Raw genomic sequence first — 19,338 nt, forward strand, 5'->3', positions numbered from 1 at the left:
CCAGGTTACAGAATGTTCCTGCACATTTATGGGCGAAAGGCCCCACTGATGTAGGTTGTATGCACATCACTCCATATCGTGTCGCACTGAAGCCAGGAGTAGTACTACCACGCATTCGACAATACAAGTTACCACCAGATGCTGTAGTGGCTTTACTGAAAATCATTGACAAGCTCATTGCACAAGGAGTGGTTGTAGAAACCGACTCCAATCTTTGTAACTCCCCTATCATTCCAATTCTTAAACGTACTGATCCAAATGCACCTCCAGTTTATCGATTAGTTATCGATTTACGAGAATTGAATAAATGCATTGTACCACAATATCCTGTGGTCCCAGACATTTCGTCCCTATTGACAGCTATTGATTCCGAAGCGACGTTCTTCACTGTAATCGATCTCAAGAACGCCTTCTTTAGTGTCCCTATTGACCCGGAAAGCCAATATCTTTTCGGATTCTGTTTAAATGGCCGAAGCTTCAAATTTGCACGTGCACCTCAAGGATTCACAGAAAGCCCCAGTATCTACAGCCAAGCATTGAAGAGACAACTTGACAGTATCCACATGCCTGACAACACTGCCCTACTCCAGTACGTCGATGATCTATTGATCACCGCCCGTAGTGAACAAGAATGTGAACAAGCGTCACTGACAGTTTTGCATTTCCTGGCGGACAAGGGACACAAGGTGTCTCCTTCGAAGCTACAATTTTGTGTTCAGCAAGTGGTATACCTTGGGCACTTGCTGACCAAGTGGGGTAGGCAGCTGACACCTGAACGAATTCAGTTAATTGCACATCTTCCGCAACCCAAGACACAGAAAGAAGTACGAGCCTTTATTGGACTCACTTCCTATTGTAGACAATGGATTCCACAATATGCATTCCTAGCTAAACCACTCATACAGTTGACAACACAGGAGGCAGCGTCTTCGACTGTCCGCCCTTGGACTCAGGAACATACACAAGCTTTTGACGAATTAAAGAAAGCCTTATGTCAAGCACCAGTTTTAGCAACACCATGTTACAGTAAACCTTTTACACTTTTTGTCACTGAACGCGAAGGTACTGCATTGTCAGTACTTACACAGGGTCAAGCAGGTTCACACAAACCGTGTGCTTATTTTTCTAGTAAATTAGATCCAGTAGCCCAGGCTCTGCCTGCGTGCTTGAAATCAGTTGCAGCAACAGCTCTAGCATTTAGACAAAGCGATTCTATAGTGTTAGGACACCAATTGACAGTACAAGTTCCACATTCCGTGGAAGTCCTTTTGAACAGAACACAGACTCAACATTTGACTATAGCACGACTGACAGGTTATGAATTGACATTGTTTCAGCCACACATAGAAATCAGACGTTGCAATACATTGAATCCTGCTACGCTTTTGCCATTAAGTGAGACAGACCCTTTGGCACATGATTGTGTTGAAGTCATTACCATTACAACGAAACCCAGACAAGACTTAACAGACACCGTATTACCAGATCCAGACCTGACACTTTATGTGGATGGTTCATGTTTGAGAACAAGTACAGGAGAGTTAGTGGCCGCATATGCAGTAACGACAGAAACTGAAGTCATAGAAACACATCGCATTGACACATTGTCAGCCCAAGCAGCAGAGCTCATTGCTCTGACTCAAGCCTGTATACAAGCAAAGAACAAGAGAGTTAACATTTACAGGGATTCACGTTATGCATTTGGAGTCGTACACGACTTCGGTGTACTCTGGCGAGAGAGAGGTTTCTTGACCTCCCACGGAGCCAAGATCCAGCACGGTCCCCTCATCCAAGCTCTGTTAGACGCAATACATTTGACTACAGCGATATCCATCATGAAGTGCAGAGCACATACGAAGGTTACAGATACCATTTCCCAGAGTAATGACCTGGCAGATCGAACAGCCAAGCATACAGCTCAGACTCATACTCACACAATTGATATGACAAAGACAGTAGTCCCGACACCGACACATTGCATGACAGTTAGGGATCCCGCCCTAGATGTAATTGACATACAGACACATGCTACACCAGATGAAATCAAGAAATGGATTGGACTAGGAGGGATACAGACAGAACAGGGATGGATGACGAAGGGAAAAGCCACATGGTTTCTCCCCGACTCTATGGTTCAAGTTATCATTAACACAGCACATAGTCCTGCACATTTAGGAGAAAAAGCCATGTTAGACAGTATTCAAAACCTTTGGTTCAATAAACATTTACGAGCAGCAGCAAAACAGAAAGTGCGTACTTGCATGATCTGTTGTCAGTTCAACCCAGGAAAAGGCATTCCCGTAGAGCAAGGTGGATTTCATCCTCCCGATCATCCTTTTGAAGTCCTCCAGATGGATTATATCCAGATGGAACGTTGTCGAGGATTCAAATATGTCCTCGTAGTTGTATGTGCACTCTCCCGATGGACAGAAGCATATCCAGTCCCAGATTACACTGCTCCGACCACTGCCAAGCAGCTGGTACGTGAATTTTTCCCCAGGTATGGTTTGCCCCGTATCGTGTACTCAGACAATGGTCAGCCATTCTCGTCCGAGCTCATGAAGCAGGTATCACTCCTGCTAGGATATCAGTGGAAGTTCCACTGTGTCCGACATCCCGAGGCAGCAGGTCTCGTAGAGAGACACAATCAAACCCTGAAAACACGTCTAGCCAAAATATGTAAAGAGAAAGGCGTAGATTGGATAGTAGCTTTACCAGTTGCTCTTTTCTTTATGAGAATGGTAGCCCATTCAAGAACAGGGCTATCCCCGTACGAGGTGGTCTTTGGTAGGCCACCGAATATGTGGGGGACGCCTCTGCCTCGTAAGATCACAGATGTTGACTGTAATATGCTGACAGATTACCTTGCTTCCTTGATGTCTGCTCTACAATCATGTCGTTCACAGGTAGCAGCAGCCTTTCCCGACAACACCGAGGTGAAGCCACACGAGATCGTCCCTGGAGATCTGGTGCTTGTTCGGAATTTCGATCGAAGGAATCCGCTGGAGCCCCGCTGGCAGGAGCCGAAGCTTGTTCTTCTCACAACAAGGACCGCAGTGAAGGTGGAGGGCCGCAAAGGCTGGCTCCACTCGAGTCATATTAAGAAATACCATGGACTGCCGCCAAAAATAGACTCTCAGCCCTGCCCCGTTCCAGAGACTGATACTAAACTCCCCCTGGTAGAGAAAACTCCTCAGCAGGAGTACAAACTGAAATTAAGGTCTAGCAAGTCAGACAGTTTAATTGTTTAAGTCCTCCCCTAGGTGAAGCGGTTAGACAGGTTCCTGACATGTACAAGTTAGACCCCAATAGAGAGAGAGATAGACAGAAACAGATCAAGAAACATGAATATTGTAAATCTCTCCGCAGTTATTGCATTGTGACATTATTGATTATGTTTTTTCTGAGTCTTACGATTATTGCTGCAAGCATATTATTACACATGTACTTTCCTATTTCCGTACGTGCACATTCTTCCTCAAATGACACTATCGAGCATACTTTCAGTGAATTGCCCCCTCACGAGTTATCATACCGACTTGCGCTCCGCAACAATACATTCATCAGTATGTTACATCATTCCCATCAGACCAGCAATGCTACAAATTGTTGGATATGTGGCCAACTCCCTCCCTACCAGAAATACAAGGGAGTTCTGCCCCTCTTTCCATACCCGTTCACACACAATGGTTCCTGTGGTGCATGGTTTAGTTTAATAAATTCCTTACATTCTGATTCCATAGTTTACCAGGGCAATTGGGTATGGGGAAATCTGAACACAGTTATGCATAAAGCATGTTTCCCTGACAAGGAGGGTCTTCCACAAAGGACAGGGACCGATCTAGAAAACGAAGTGTATGGATTAGGTAATTTTACACTTAACCTCATGATTCTGAATGTAGGCAGCTGACACCTGAACGAATTCAGTTAATTGCACATCTTCCGCAACCCAAGACACAGAAAGAAGTACGAGCCTTTATTGGACTCACTTCCTATTGTAGACAATGGATTCCACAATATGCATTCCTAGCTAAACCACTCATACAGTTGACAACACAGGAGGCAGCGTCTTCGACTGTCCTCCCTTGGACTCAGGAACATACACAAGCTTTTGACGAATTAAAGAAAGCCTTATGTCAAGCACCAGTTTTAGCAACACCATGTTACAGTAAACCTTTTACACTTTTTGTCACTGAACGCGAAGGTACTGCATTGTCAGTACTTACACAGGATCAAGCAGGTTCACACAAACCGTGTGCTTATTTTTCTAGTACATTAGATCCAGTAGCCCAGGCTCTGCCTGCGTGCTTGAAATCAGTTGCAGCAACAGCTCTAGCATTTAGACAAAGCGATTCTATAGTGTTAGGACACCAATTGACAGTACAAGTTCCACATTCCGTGGAAGTCCTTTTGAACAGAACACAGACTCAACATTTGACTATAGCACGACTGACAGGTTATGAATTGACATTGTTTCAGCCACACATAGAAATCAGACGTTGCAATACATTGAATCCTGCTACGCTTTTGCCATTAAGTGAGACAGACCCTTTGGCACATGATTGTGTTGAAGTCATTACCATTACGACGAAACCCAGACAAGACTTAACAGACACCGTATTACCAGATCCAGACCTGACACTTTATGTGGATGGTTCATGTTTGAGAACAAGTACAGGAGAGTTAGTGGCCGCATATGCAGTAACGACAGAAACTGAAGTCATAGAAACACATCGCATTGACACATTGTCAGCCCAAGCAGCAGAGCTCATTGCTCTGACTCAAGCCTGTATACAAGCAAAGAACAAGAGAGTTAACATTTACACGGATTCACGTTATGCATTCGGAGTCGTACACGACTTCGGTGTACTCTGGCGAGAGAGAGGTTTCTTGACCTCCCACGGAGCCAAGATCCAGCACGGTCCCCTCATCCAAGCTCTGTTAGACGCAATACATTTGCCTACAGCGATATCCATCATGAAGTGCAGAGCACATACGAAGGTTACAGATGCCACTTCCCAGGGTAATGACCTGGCAGATCGAACAGCCAAGCATACAGCTCAGACTCATACTCACACAATTGATATGACAAAGACAGTAGTCCCGACACCGACACATTGCATGACAGTTAGGGATCCCGCCCTAGATGTAATTGACATACAGACACATGCTACACCAGATGAAATCAAGAAATGGATTGGACTAGGAGGGATACAGACAGAACAGGGATGGATGACGAAGGGAAAAGCCACATGGTTTCTCCCCGACTCTATGGTTCAAGTTATCATTAACACAGCACATAGTCCTGCACATTTAGGAGAAAAAGCCATGTTAGACAGTATTCAAAACCTTTGGTTCAATAAACATTTACGAGCAGCAGCAAAACAGAAAGTGCGTACTTGCATGATCTGTTGTCAGTTCAACCCAGGAAAAGGCATTCCCGTAGAGCAAGGTGGATTTCATCCTCCCGATCATCCTTTTGAAGTCCTCCAGATGGATTATATCCAGATGGAACGTTGTTGAGGATTCAAATATGTCCTCGTAGTTGTATGTGCACTCTCCCGATGGACAGAAGCATATCCAGTTCCAGATTACACTGCTCCGACCACTGCCAAGCAGCTGGTACGTGAATTTTTCCCCAGGTATGGTTTGCCCCGTATCGTGTACTCAGACAATGGTCAGCCATTCTCGTCCGAGCTCATGAAGCAGGTATCACTCCTGCTAGGATATCAGTGGAAGTTCCACTGTGTCCGACATCCCGAGGCAGCAGGTCTCGTAGAGAGACACAATCAAACCCTGAAAACACGTCTAGCCAAAATATGTAAAGTGAAAGGCGTAGATTGGATAGTAGCTTTACCAGTTGCTCTTTTCTTTATGAGAATGGTAGCCCATTCAAGAACAGGGCTATCCCCGTACGAGGTGGTCTTTGGTAGGCCACCGAATATGTGGGGGACGCCTCTGCCTCATAAGATCACATATGTTGACTGTAATATGCTGACAGATTACCTTGCCTCCTTGATGTCTGCACTACAATCATGTCGTTCACAGGTAGCAGCAGCCTTTCCCGACAACACCGAGGTGAAGCCACACAAGATCGTCCCTGGAGATCTGGTGCTTGTTCGGAATTTCGATCGAAGGAATCCGCTGGAGCCCCGCTGGCAGGAGCCGAAGCTTGTTCTTCTCACAACAAGGACCGCAGTGAAGGTGGAGGGCCGCAAAGGCTGGCTCCACTCGAGTCATATTAAGAAATACCATGGACTGCCGCCAAAAATAGACTCTCAGTCCTGCCCCGTTCCAGAGACTGATACTAAACTCCCCCTGGTAGAGAAAACTCCTCAGCAGGAGTACAAACTGAAATTAAGGTCTAGCAAGTCAGACAGTTTATTTGTTTAAGTCCTCCCCTAGGTGAAGCGGTTAGACAGGTTCCTGACATGTACAAGTTAGACCCCAATAGAGAGAGAGATAGACAGAAACAGATCAAGAAACATGAATATTGTAAATCTCTCCGCAGTCATTGCATTGTGACATTATTGATTATGTTTTTTCTGAGTCTTACGATTATTGCTGCAAGCATATTATTACACATGTACTTTCCTATTTCCGTACGTGCACATTCTTCCTCAAATGACACTATCGAGCATACTTTCAGTGAATTGCTCCCTCACGAGTTATCATACCGACTTGCACTGCGCAACAATACATTCATCAGTATGTTACATCATTCCCATCAGACCAGCAATGCTACAAATTGTTGGATATGTGGCCGACTCCCTCCCTACCAGAAATACAAGGGAGTTCTGCCCCTCTTTCCGTACCCGTTCACACACAATGGTTCCTGTGGTGCATGGTTTAGTTTAATAAATTCATTACATTCTGATTCCTTAGTTTACCAGGGCAATTGGGTATGGGGAAATCTGAACACAGTTATGCATAAAGCATGTTTCCCTGACAAGGAGGGTCTTCCACAAAGGACAGGGACCGATCTAGAAAATGAAGTGTATGGATTAGGTAATTTTACACTTAACCTCATGATTCTGAATGTACTATCCGATACAAAACCAGACTTGCCCGCAATGTCAGTGTTACCAGTCAAAGGTGAATTATGTGTCAGAAAGAATGGTTCAGTTCATCTAGGTCATAGTAAATGTACTACTGTGATTGAATTCAGTGATAAAGGCAAGTCTACATTCAAAGCTTCCCGTCATTCTTATTTCATTTGTGGTCATACAGCTTATGTTCGCTTACCTCTAGACTGGGATGGTACTTGTTACATTGCCTTCCTTCTGCCACCTGTTTTCCTAGCCCCACCTGATTATCATAGGGACTCCCATCTAGTACACAATAGACCCAAGAGAGATCTCCCGATTGTCGACTATACTGAAACAGCATGGGAGCAATACACAGACTTTAATAAAGGTTTCTTTCCCTATTTAGGTACTGTCTCGAATAGTAAACTGATACGTAAATTAACCAGAACCCTTGAAGCAGTAGTGAATGAAACTACTTCCGCCCTAGGCAACTTAACAGAGGAACAGTCTGCTATGAGACTTGTTGTTCTTCAGAATCGTCTTGTTCTTGACGTCATCCTGGCCAATAGGGGCGGAGCTTGTAGAGTCATCGGATCGAGCTGCTGTGTTTTCATTCCAGAAAACGCACCATCAGTATATAGAGCCATAACCCGTCTCCACAAAATTGCAAGTCAGATACACCAGAATCCAGGTACCTGGACTTGGTCCGGTTGGCTCTGGAGTGTATTATCAGCCTGGGGATGGAAAGTCCTATCCTTCCTCGGACTAGCCCTTCTCATAGTATTCAGTTGTTGCCTATGTTTACAATGTGGGCCGGCGATTTGCGGCCTGTGTGCCACATCATGTATTCCCCATCCAAGTCCACGTTCTAAATCCCGCCTGAAAAAGGAAGAGCAAATGGTGTTATATGAACAAATAGATAGACTAATGAAGATTAATATATCATGAAGGGTCCGTAGGGGACAAGGAGGGAATGTGGTAATTGGAATTTTTATGGTCAAATTGTGTCCCCTAACGTAGACCCCAACGGCTCCATGTACGTGCTTCAAGTACATGTAATTTCCCTCCATGACCAGCTATGAAGACGCAAATACATTTGCGTCCAACGTTAACATGTCTTCTTTCAGATCCACCATGAATGGGTCGATAATTCTGTTCCTAAGTATGCCGTGCCACCGTCTTTACATGGTGCACTTTCACGTTTTCCTGGCTCTGGCGGGCTAGGCCCTGATTTCTGCCATCGAGCCCTTTCTGCCTTCTGCCTCTGAAAGCTGCAGCTTGGATCTGCATCCATGACCCTTGCCTTACTCCCTGCGCGGCGAGCGGTGCCCGGCTCGGCCTGCTTGCCTGCCAAGACAATTCAGCCTTCAAGTTATCTGCTCCGCTCCTCGAAAAATACATTCCTGTCTAGTGATTTAGGTAAACATCTTCCCAGCTGCAGAGCAAAGGGCCCGGCCTTTCTGTCTCCGTGCATGAAATTCATTGCTCCTGTTACCATGGTAGGCCCATGGCCCCTCGCATTACACGTAGACTCGTAGACACATATGCCCGCACTTGCAGTCAGTATAGAATAGCCTCTGCCCGAAAGACCTTTCCTTCTAGATAAAACTGTTCTTCAACACAAGATATCAGATATGATTTGGGATTAGGTTGTTCTGACACGCCAGACTTCTGTCTCCCCTTCTGGTGCTAAATGTCAAGTCCCCTTCACCCTCCAGTTCCACGTCAACCACACGTCATGTTGCCTGCGCGCGCATCCAGTCATATATTTCTGCTGACACTGCAGGATTCCTCTATGAATCCACCCACTTGTGACACTTTCATGTGACGTTTCTAGCACATACCTCCGTGTACGCCCTCGTGCACGCCTTCTGTTACGCACATGTGTTCTTATCTCGTTTCTTTCAGCTGTTACGCCTTCTGTATCCATCACCATTGTATGCTTTTACTATATATAATGTGCACTGTTAATAAAGCATTGTCTATCCCTTCCTGAACCCTCGTGGTGATGGAAAATGATACCATGGTTCGAACCATTCCATTACATGGAATAAAACCCTTATAAACTCAGCCTCCACGGACTCTGCCTCTCATTTATGATTGAGCTATTTTATTGAACTTATACCGCATAGAAATTCCGCATACGGTTAATTTATTTACCACATTTTCGTATATCTTATGAGGTTCGATAACTCTGGTGTCTGCAGTTTCTACTTGAATGTATTCATTCGTGTCCACTGTCTCCAGATGACTCATCAGGATCTTGCGAGCTATGGTGATTTCTGCTGCACTATCTAGCATTGTCTTCTGCCCACTCCCCGTTTTTCAGCTGTGTCCTCAGTATTCTCGGCATGTTCGATTACTCTAATACTGGCTACCTTCTTTCTTGGAAATTGTGATTTTTTACTTTGAGCAGGTTCCTTGTCTTGGGACTTGGTGTGCTGTCCTGGGTCTGACCTCCAAGTTTATCCAAGTTTATCTTGTGCTGATTTATAGTTGGTGCGCTAACACCTAGAGCACCCATTTCTATCGGAGCTCACGCAAAACAAGGGAATTAAAAATACCTTCTGCCTTTTGCTGATCCAGCAGCTCAGTTTGTTCAGTTTAATCACATATATTCATCAAACTGGCCACAGGCGGGATAACCAAACCTGCAAACACTCATTGCAATAATAACAATTACTAGTTTCTTGTCAATTCTCGTAAGTTTCTCAAGTGTGTAGACCCTTTTTATAGTCAACCTTCCAGGAAGCCGGCTGCACCCCCTTTAGCAAGAGCTCTTTAAGCATGAGATCTGAGCGGGTGAGGAAAGCACCAATAAAGTCCACAAAAAAAACGCAAAAGAGAAGTCCTCACCCAATAGTTTGGAAGCATCGACCGAATCTCTCAAGCAATCCCAATCACCTGCAAATCCACACACAGACTTTGATCCCGACTCAGGATACAAATTTAAACTTCAGCAGCCCTCAGCGCAGGAACAACTTACTAAAACCCACTCGTCATATCCTGCTGCAGGGCGGATGGGCACAGCGCAGGAACATAGGAGAAATGAGGCGCCAAACCTGGGTTTAATAGTTCCTCCAATTCCAACGATAAAACAACTCTCATTAAAGGATTATTTTAGGACCCTAGCTCCATCGGCAGGCCCGAAGAAAAACTTTAGTCTAGGAAAATCGCATTAGGTTTTCCCTTCTACGAAAGCAGTCACAACTCCGAATCAAATTTTGATCCAACCTATGATCCATGCGGCTGGCAATGAAGGCGACAGTTCTTTGCTGCTATGTTCCACAGTAGCGATGGAACCACATAACCCGGATGCTCTAGTAGCCTCAGAAGGCAGCAAATCGTTCCAAACTTCAGGACTGCCCTCCTTGGACCAACAGTCAGTTCAAACTGAACAGGTCCCTTTCCAAGCTCCCACTCTCAAAGATGCCAGCTTGCCAACTGTTCAGCTTGCACAGAACTCAAGTCAGTTTTCCCCATTAACATTAACATTTTCAATTGCACCCTTACCTGACAGTCAAAAAAAGAGCGCTAGCGTTATGATCCCTGAAGGTGTGCCTCATTTTTGTCCTCAATTAAATAACTTCAACTCTGAAAGTCAATCAGAAAAGGCCAACCAAGGTGATCAAACGGGTAACTTACAAGGACTGGGAGAGAAAATTATTCCTACCTCCCTAGATCGCTCGTTTTTTTCAAATGAACAGCAAAAACACATTGCCCAGGAAACTCCATCTTCAATTGACCTTAAGGATCTCTAGTCCCAGCTATTGCAAACTCTCCAAACCTCGGCAGCTGCTCTAACTTTTCACTCTGACAAGATGGACCTGCAGGTGCACCTTTTAAACACGCTAGCGGTGTACACCGCTGGAATAGACCAAAAATTCGAGGTGCATAATCTGCTCATTACTAAACCCAATCTTAAGCTAAATTGGTTCAATCTGTATGTTGCTGCTTCCCCATAATCGACTCTTTATCATCCCTTCCACAATTTCTTTCCTCATTGTTAATAGAAATCAAGAAGCTACCATCGGCAGGGCCATTTGACTCCTCGCCCCAGCTTCCAACCCAGCAAGGGATCCACTGCTATGGAAGACAAAACTTCATCAACTTCCCCACATTTATGGTTCTGAAGACTGTAATGAAACTCCCACCAAATCAGTTCAACAACAGAAAACACACAGGTTGTCAAAACGGGAAAAAAAGACTATGGAAGAGTCGAACCAACATACAACTGAAACCAAAACACTAAATGCTAACAGCCTCGCCACCATCAACTCAGACGAGGTACGTGAGCAGTTGCCCATTTCAAGAGCAAATCTGAACAAACATTTACAAGTACAAGTGCAGATCCCCCATAGCGATTCTCTACAACTAAATACTCATCAAGAGGGGCCCTTTCAAAATTGACTGTCCATCTTAGAGCATTCCCTGCAAGTATTTCAATGATATAGTCAATCCTTAACAGCCGAGCCAGCACCAGTCACAATGCAATTGGGAACCGAAAACCCCTCGACGCAGCCCTTAGACACCTGCCCTAATAGTTCATCATCAGAGGAGTGTAATTATTATGCTTTGCAACCCACAGTCAAACAGCCTGTTTACCAGAATCCCTCAATCGTGTAAAGTATCCAACTGCTGGCGTCCACGAGCAAAAGACCCTTCGCTTTGTCACCAACAATTATTTATCATGAGTGGCCCCTTCATTTGCAGTCACAAGTATGATTAAGCAGGTTTTTATCGAAAATTCAATGACAATAAAGTCCTTAATTGCTGACGAAGTTCCCATGCAGCCTACCACCAACCCAGGAACCATACTACTGCTAACTCCAGAGTATGTCTCAAGAGGCCCTCATGACATTTTAAATCGTGGAAACATATTAAGACTTTTTAAATCAATCCCGAATTTGAGCGCCTTGAAGTCCAATGACATAACCGATATTCAATTCATTCCATCATAAGGAACCAAGGGGGGCGAAAGAACTCAACTAATGCTCGCATCCCCAGCAATTCGAGAACTGGTCCAGTCAAAAACTGATCAATTAAAAAACTGAGCATAATAATGTCACATTTAGCGCCCCCTGTTATCCATCAATTTTGGGAAATAATCAGGCCCAGGCTCTTAGTGCTAGTTCGGTTACCTTCTCAGTATTAAAGTCAGCAAGAAGTTGCTCACCTACAGTAACCTTGGAGTACATAACAAATCAGCAACACCCTGATAAGGCTGACTGGTCATGGCTCCCAGGGGCCCTAGTAAGAAGCCATAAAGATTGAAACACCTCCAACTCTGGTATAACAATATGTTCCTGGAACATCAATGGTCTTGGACATAAAATTCAATCAGCAGCCACCTGAGGTTTTTGAAAAGAGCATGATATTATTATACTGCAGGAAACCTGGGCAGTAGACAATATTGCTATTGAAGGCTACCTTGAATTTGCGTCCTTTGTAATAGGACAGTTCAAGTTTGGCAGGCAAAGTGCTGGGCTGGCGATTTACGTGTCAACCAAACTATCCCAGCGTATTAAGCAGCTAAAATTTGAGGAAGACTGGCTCTCTGGAATTGTTTTGGGAAGTCAACGGGTCGATAGCCAGCTGCTTCTTCTTAATGTCTATATATCCGCACACACAGTTGAAAAAAAATCCAAACTGGATTGTCTGACCAACACCGTTTGCAACCTGCTTAGTAAGTACGGTAGTATACCAAGTATATTCACAGGAGATTTTAACACCAACCTCTACTGCAACCTCTTTGAGGATCCTGAGATTGCTCCTTTAATGGTTCCACCAAATTGTGCCACACAGACAATTCCCATAGGAAACAGACCATCTAAATTGTGGGAGTACGCAGTTTCTCAGCTAAGCAGTGTAGATTACACAGTACTGAACGGTCGTTTCCATACCGATACTGCACCAGCTTGGACACGATCCGAAGCTGAACCTTCTCCTTTCTGGACTTCTCCCTAGGGAATACGGAAATTCTCCCTCTAAGTGAGAGTTATTACATCTCACAACAAGGTGAGAGTGACCATCGGCCACAAATAATAACAATTCTCGTTAATACCCCGCATCACCAGGAGCTCGCTTATACCCACCGAGGTTGCCCCACGGAGAACTTAAAAAGAATTAAATGGTCAGATGACTTGGCACTCTTCTTGATGGAAAAATGGAGGGCATTGCTAATCCAACTACCAGATATTGATTCCTCTGCTATAAGCAGCTGGGCTAGCTTTATCAACCAACTAGTAGAAGCAGTTCCTCTAAAGAGGGGTGCTGGGCAGTAAGTATTTTGACCCCATATTTCACCAGCAATACAAACATTAAAGTTATGCAGAAATTGAGCCTTTCGGCAATCAAGGAAGAGCCTAGATAATCAAATCAAATTTACCAACTACAAGCGAAGCTCAAGTACCTTTCAAATCTGCAGTATACAGGGAAAACCAAGAGGCCTCGGATCAATTCTGACTGAAGCTCCTCTACAAATGAAAAAAATCAAATTCAAAGCAATTCTGGTCTCTGGTAAATAGGGGTCAGCGAGGCGGAAGTGGCTATGGTAGCGCAAATATCAATGCTGATGAATGGACCCACTTTTTATTATCCCATTTTAAGATTAACAATTTATTTATTTTATTTATATCATTTGTAAAGCACATGAATCACCCCAGATGGGGTATCTCCGCGCTGTGGACGTATAAAGGTGTGGCACTAGGTGTTAAAAAAGTGAGGTTTTTAGTTTTTTTCTAAAGCTCAGATAGTTAGTGCATAGGCGAATGTCCAAGTAGTTGGTTCCAGAGTTGAGGGGCTAGATAGGAGAACAATATGCCTCCCAATCTGGTTTGCTTGATGCGTGGGATGACAAGAAGGCCTTTCCCGTTAGAGCGAAGGGTACGTAATGGTGTGTGTCTGACCAATTTGTCTGTCAGATATGTAGAACCCAGCTGGTTTAGGCCTTTAAACACCATGCATCAGATTTTGAATTGGATTCTTTTGCATATGGGTCACCAGTCAAGTTTACGTAGCAGGGGAAGTGAAGGAGCTCGGTAGGGTGCACTTGATACCAGGCGGGCTGCTGTGTTCTGCAACACCTGTAGACTGTATAGGGTGGATTCCTTGGCAGAGATCAGCAGAGCATTACTGAAATCCAGGCGGCTAACTACTAAGGCGTGTACCAGAGTTTTACGTGTGGAAGCAGGAAGGAATTGAAAGACCTTGCGGAGCAGGCTGAGTGCATGGAAGCAAGCTCGTTTTGTTGTGGCTATGTGCTAATCAAGATTAAGTTTGCTGTCTATTAAAACCCCCAGGTTTTTGACCACTAACTTAGGGGATGGTGCCAAGCCCAGTTCCTCTGGCCACCAGCTAGGTGACCAGCTGGTGACAGCGTCTTTGAAGAGCATTATTTCTGTTTTTCCTGCGCTTAACTGCAGGAAATTACTGCTCATCCATGATGTTATGGTTTCCATGCCTTCTGCGGATGTGTTTAATGTTGCGGGTGTCTTTATCAAAGGATAAAAGGAGCTGAATATCATCTGCGGAGGAAATGGGGGTAAACCCGATATTTCTAAGGAGTGCTGCAATTGGGGCTACATATACATTGAATAAAGAGGGGCTAGGACAGGAGCTCTGTGGTACCCCTTTGGATACTGGAGTGGTCTTGGATCTGAAGGGTCTGAGGTTCACCGTTTGGGTTCTGCCTTTAAGAATGTCCCTCATTCAGTCTAGTGCTGTATCCCGAAGGCCTATAGATCTCAGTCTTTCCGACAGAATCTGGCGTGAAATGGTGTAGAATGCGGCGGACAGGTCGAGCAGTATGAGAATTACTGCTCGGCCGGCGTCCGCCTGCATTCGGATGTCATCTATTACTTTTACCAGGGCCGATTCAGTGCTATACCTGGGTTGGAATCCTGACTGTGAGTAATAAAGGCAGTTGGAGGATTCAATAAATGCAGATAGATGTGTGTTAATATGTTTTTCCAACAGTTTACTGTGAAGGGGAAGGAGTGAAATAGGTCGATAGTTTGGTATTACATCAGGAGGCATTTTGGTGTTTTTTCAGATGGGCATAATCTGGGTGGCTTTCAATTCTTCAGGAAGCTTACCTTCTTTAATTGAGCTATCCAGAATGGAGCAAATAGATGCTGCTAGTTCAGCTGCAAGTTTTTGGGCAGTTTTAGCTGGTATTAGGCCTTTGGAAGAGCCCAATTGGCCAGTTTTAGTAAGGATTCTGTGTCATGGATAGTGAGCAGAGGGAATTCTTTTAAGCTGAAGGGTCTTGGTAAGACTGGGGCGGGTTTAACAATCAAGTTATGACTGGTATTTATATTGGAGGCAGTTATCTTATTGTAAATGTCATCATTTTTTTGTGAGAAATGGCCAGCTATGTCATCGCATAGTGACTGGGTTGGCTCTTCTTCAGGGCTACAGGCTTTGGGATAGATAAGGGTTTAAGGACTTGAAAGAGGGTTTTAGACGTGTTATCCGTTTGCTCCAATTTGTTAGCGATATGGTTGTTCTGGGCAATTTTTATGTTTTTGTGGTAAAAGTCTAAGGCGGGTTTATACTTTCCCTTATCGAGGGGATCCTTAGTTCAGCGCCATTGACGCTCGAGCTTTTTACATTGCCTTTTTCTGCTCGAAGATCAGATGAATACCAGGGGATCTGGGTGCGTTTGAGATCCATGGAAGATTTTTTCAAGGGGAAAGGAGAATCTATAGTGGATTTAATTGCATCCTGGAAGACCATCAGGCATTTATCTACCATGTCCGAGGCCGACTGGCGGGGGGGTGAATGCTTCAGAAAAAAGAGTGAATGTTAGTTTGTGCCACTGTCTATAGGTACATGTTACTGGAATTCTCTTGGCTACGTATTCCGGTGAGCCTTTAAGGTCAAATTCAATTACAGAGTGGTCTGACCACATCAGAGGGTTAGTAAATTTATAGACTATGGGCCATATGTAGGTGGCGAAAAACCGGTCGGTAACGGTCGATTTCGGCCGTTACCGACCGGTATTTGTAGTTTCAGATGTAGGGGGCCAGAAAATTACCGATTCTGTAGATTTACAGAATCGGTAAATTTACTGAATCTGTAAATTACCGAATCGGTAAATGTACAGAATCGGTAATATGGGATGTAGGTGGCACTGGAAACAGTTATTTACCATGAAATACAATGGCATGGTAAATAACGAATTTCTGTGTACATGCACATCTGTGCATGTACACCTGTGCCATGTATGTGTGTCACATGGCACACAAGCCAGAATCAGGGGTGCAACAGGGTGTCAAAGTGACACCCTGTCCCCCTTGACAAATCGGTAAATGTACCGAATCGGTATTTACCGATTCGGTAATTGCCATTGATTCCTATGTGCCTCAATGGCAATTACCGAATCGGTAAATACCGATTCGGTAATTACCGAATCATAACGATTCGGTAATTGATACCGAATAATTACCTGCATGGCATTTACCGATTTGTAAATACCGAATCAGTAAAATTCGGTATTTACGATTCGGTAAATGCCATTTACCGACATATGGCCCGATATCTGGTGAGTTGGAGAGAACCAGGTCTAAAGTAGGGCCTGCAATGTGCGTGGGTGCGTCATTCGTTTTGATAAGGACTGATGCTGACATCTCGGTCAGAAGGGTAGCAGCCTCTGGGTCCTTAAGGTTCTCACTGTGGACGTTGAAGTCTCCCAGGAGAAGGAACTTATTGGAGGATATCACGCGAGGAGCAATAATATTTAGAAGATGAGAAATGGAATTGGAGAGAGGTCTAGGGGGACGATAAACAAGGGCTCCTTTCTAACTCAACTGTGAGTGGAGGTCTATTCTAAATGTGAGAATCTCACTTATGTTGCTGCTATATTGATCTAGCATTGTGGCTTTTATCGGATCTTTGTATATGACAGCAATGTCACCGCCCACATTGCGTGGTCTGTCTACTTTCAAAATACGGTAGCCATCTGGAAGTGCTGTAGCAATGGCTAGGGTAGAGAAAGGCTTAATCGATGTTTCAGTTAAAAATCCAATATCTGGGAGAGAGGAGGAGAGTAAAATCCCAGATGTTGATAGCATGTTTAGGGAGTGAGCGAACGTTGGCCATGAAGCAGTTCCAGCTAGCTCTGACAATACCGGAATTGCCAGGGTGGGAAATGATTTGAGGGTCACTAGGTGGTGAGGGGGGGATGCTCTGACATCCGCAATATGTGCATAAAGTCAATTGCCCCAAACCCTCAAGAATAAACAACGCAAAGATATTATTGTCGGAGGTTTCCAGTTCAACACGGCCGGGCCTCAGCTTTTCATCTATTAGTACATTTGAAGAACCCGTAAATGTGGCCAGTGGGAATAACATCAATTCATTTCCAGAGAAACAGCGACACCAGAAGAATTAAAATATAGTATTCTACGCTCAATAAAGAAAGCTAGGGCCAATGGTGCATCCGTGCCGAATGGTCATCCCCAGGCTATGTTTAAAACAGAAGCCGAATTCTGCTCAGTCCATCTGACCCCCTTGTTTTTTTTATTGCAGGTTAAACAATGTAGTTCCTGAGTCCTGGAGAGGTGCCATCATTCATCCCATTTATAACATCGGGAAGAGAAACAATCCCGGCAATTATCGAACGATAACACTCGTAGATGTTGAGTCTAAACACTATGCCAGCATTTTACTGGAAGATCTGCTGACCTGGGCCAACGAAACAAAACGCCTCCTGTTTAATCAGACAGGTTTTGTGGCTAATTCTGGTACAACAGCCAATCTACTAACCCTATCCATTTTGATAGAGAAAGCAACAGTTCAACACACTCAATTGCACTGTTGCTTTGTAGATTTCAAAGCGGCCTTCGACTGAGTGCCTACTGTGGCAAAAATTAAAGACCTGGGGCGTACTCAGGTCTTTGCTACTCGTAATAGTCCAACTCTATTACAAAACATGGATACGAATCAAGCTGGGTGAAGGCTATCATGTTTCTAGGAAGATCGAGACCAGAAGCGGAGTAAAACAAGGCTGCGTGCTGGCTCCACCCCTTTTTAACTTGTTCATATTGGATCTCTTGTTAATTCTTGACAGAATCAACTGCCATGATTTGATTTGATTTGATTTGATTTTACATTTTCTAAAGCGCAGCCCGAGGGCGTCTTGGCGCTGAGGTAGTCTGAAGTCTAGAGTACCAACTAGATTCCATTTTGAATGCCTAGTTAATTTTAAACAGCCAGGTTTTCAGCTGTCTTCTGAACATCATCAAGGAGTTGCTGTTTTTAATCTGTAAGGGAAGGGAGTTCAATACCTTGGTCGTGCCAACGATAACGCTCCCCCCCCCAGCGCAACTGCCTGTACCTAGGAACTATCAGTAGGTGAGATTGTGCTGATTTTAGATTTCTGGAAGGTAAGTATTTCCTGAGATGTGTTCTGAGAAAAAGGGGTCCTTTCCCCTGTAATGCCTTAAATGCAAGACACTGCGACTTAAATATAATTCTCTTGCCCAGCGGCAACCAGTGGGGATCCTTCAGTTGGTTAGTTATTGGTTCGTATCAAGGAATGTCCAGTATCAGCCTTGCTGCTGCATTTTGCATTCTCTGGAGTCTAAGCAGGAGCTGCGTCGGAGCATTTCTGTAGTCTAGCCTCGATATGGCTAATGCTGTAACCACCGTTTTTAACGCCTCCATAGGAATAAATGGATGAATCTTCCTGATGATTTTGAGGATCCCCCAAAAGGTGGAGGTAAGTTTGTTAATATGCCCTTCAATGGTCAGTCTTTGATCAAATACGACCCCCAGATATCTCACCTTTGATGCTGGTACTGGGCAATCACCCAGATCATCCGGCCACCACTTTAGGGACCAGAAGGGGGTATGGTTGCCCAGTAACAAAACCTCAGTCTTCTCGCTGTTCAATTTAAGACAGTTCTCCTGCATCCAAGTATTAATCTGCAACATGCACTTATTAAAACGTTCTGCCTTCTCCTCAACATTGTCTGATACCGAGATCACAACCTGTGTGTCATCGGCAAATGATATGGCCGAAAAGCCACATTGTCTAATATTTTCTGCCAGCGGGGTCACTTAAATGTTAAAAAGTGTGGGACTCATAGATGAGCCCTGAGGCACCCCGCATGGCAGCTTTAAAGGTTTAGAGGTTTTGCCATCCATTTCTACTGCGAATGTTCTATTAATTAAAAATGAAGTCAATAACTTAATGGCACTGGCTTGAAATCCCAGTTGTACTAATCTATTGATCAAGATTTGGTGGTTGACCTTGTCGAAGGCCGCCGATAGATCTAATAAGATCAAGGGGGCCTTCTTACCC

The sequence above is a fragment of the Lissotriton vulgaris genome, chromosome 6 (genome assembly GCF_964263255.1).
Source record: "Lissotriton vulgaris chromosome 6, aLisVul1.2, whole genome shotgun sequence".
Taxonomy (NCBI): Eukaryota; Metazoa; Chordata; class Amphibia; order Caudata; family Salamandridae; genus Lissotriton; species Lissotriton vulgaris.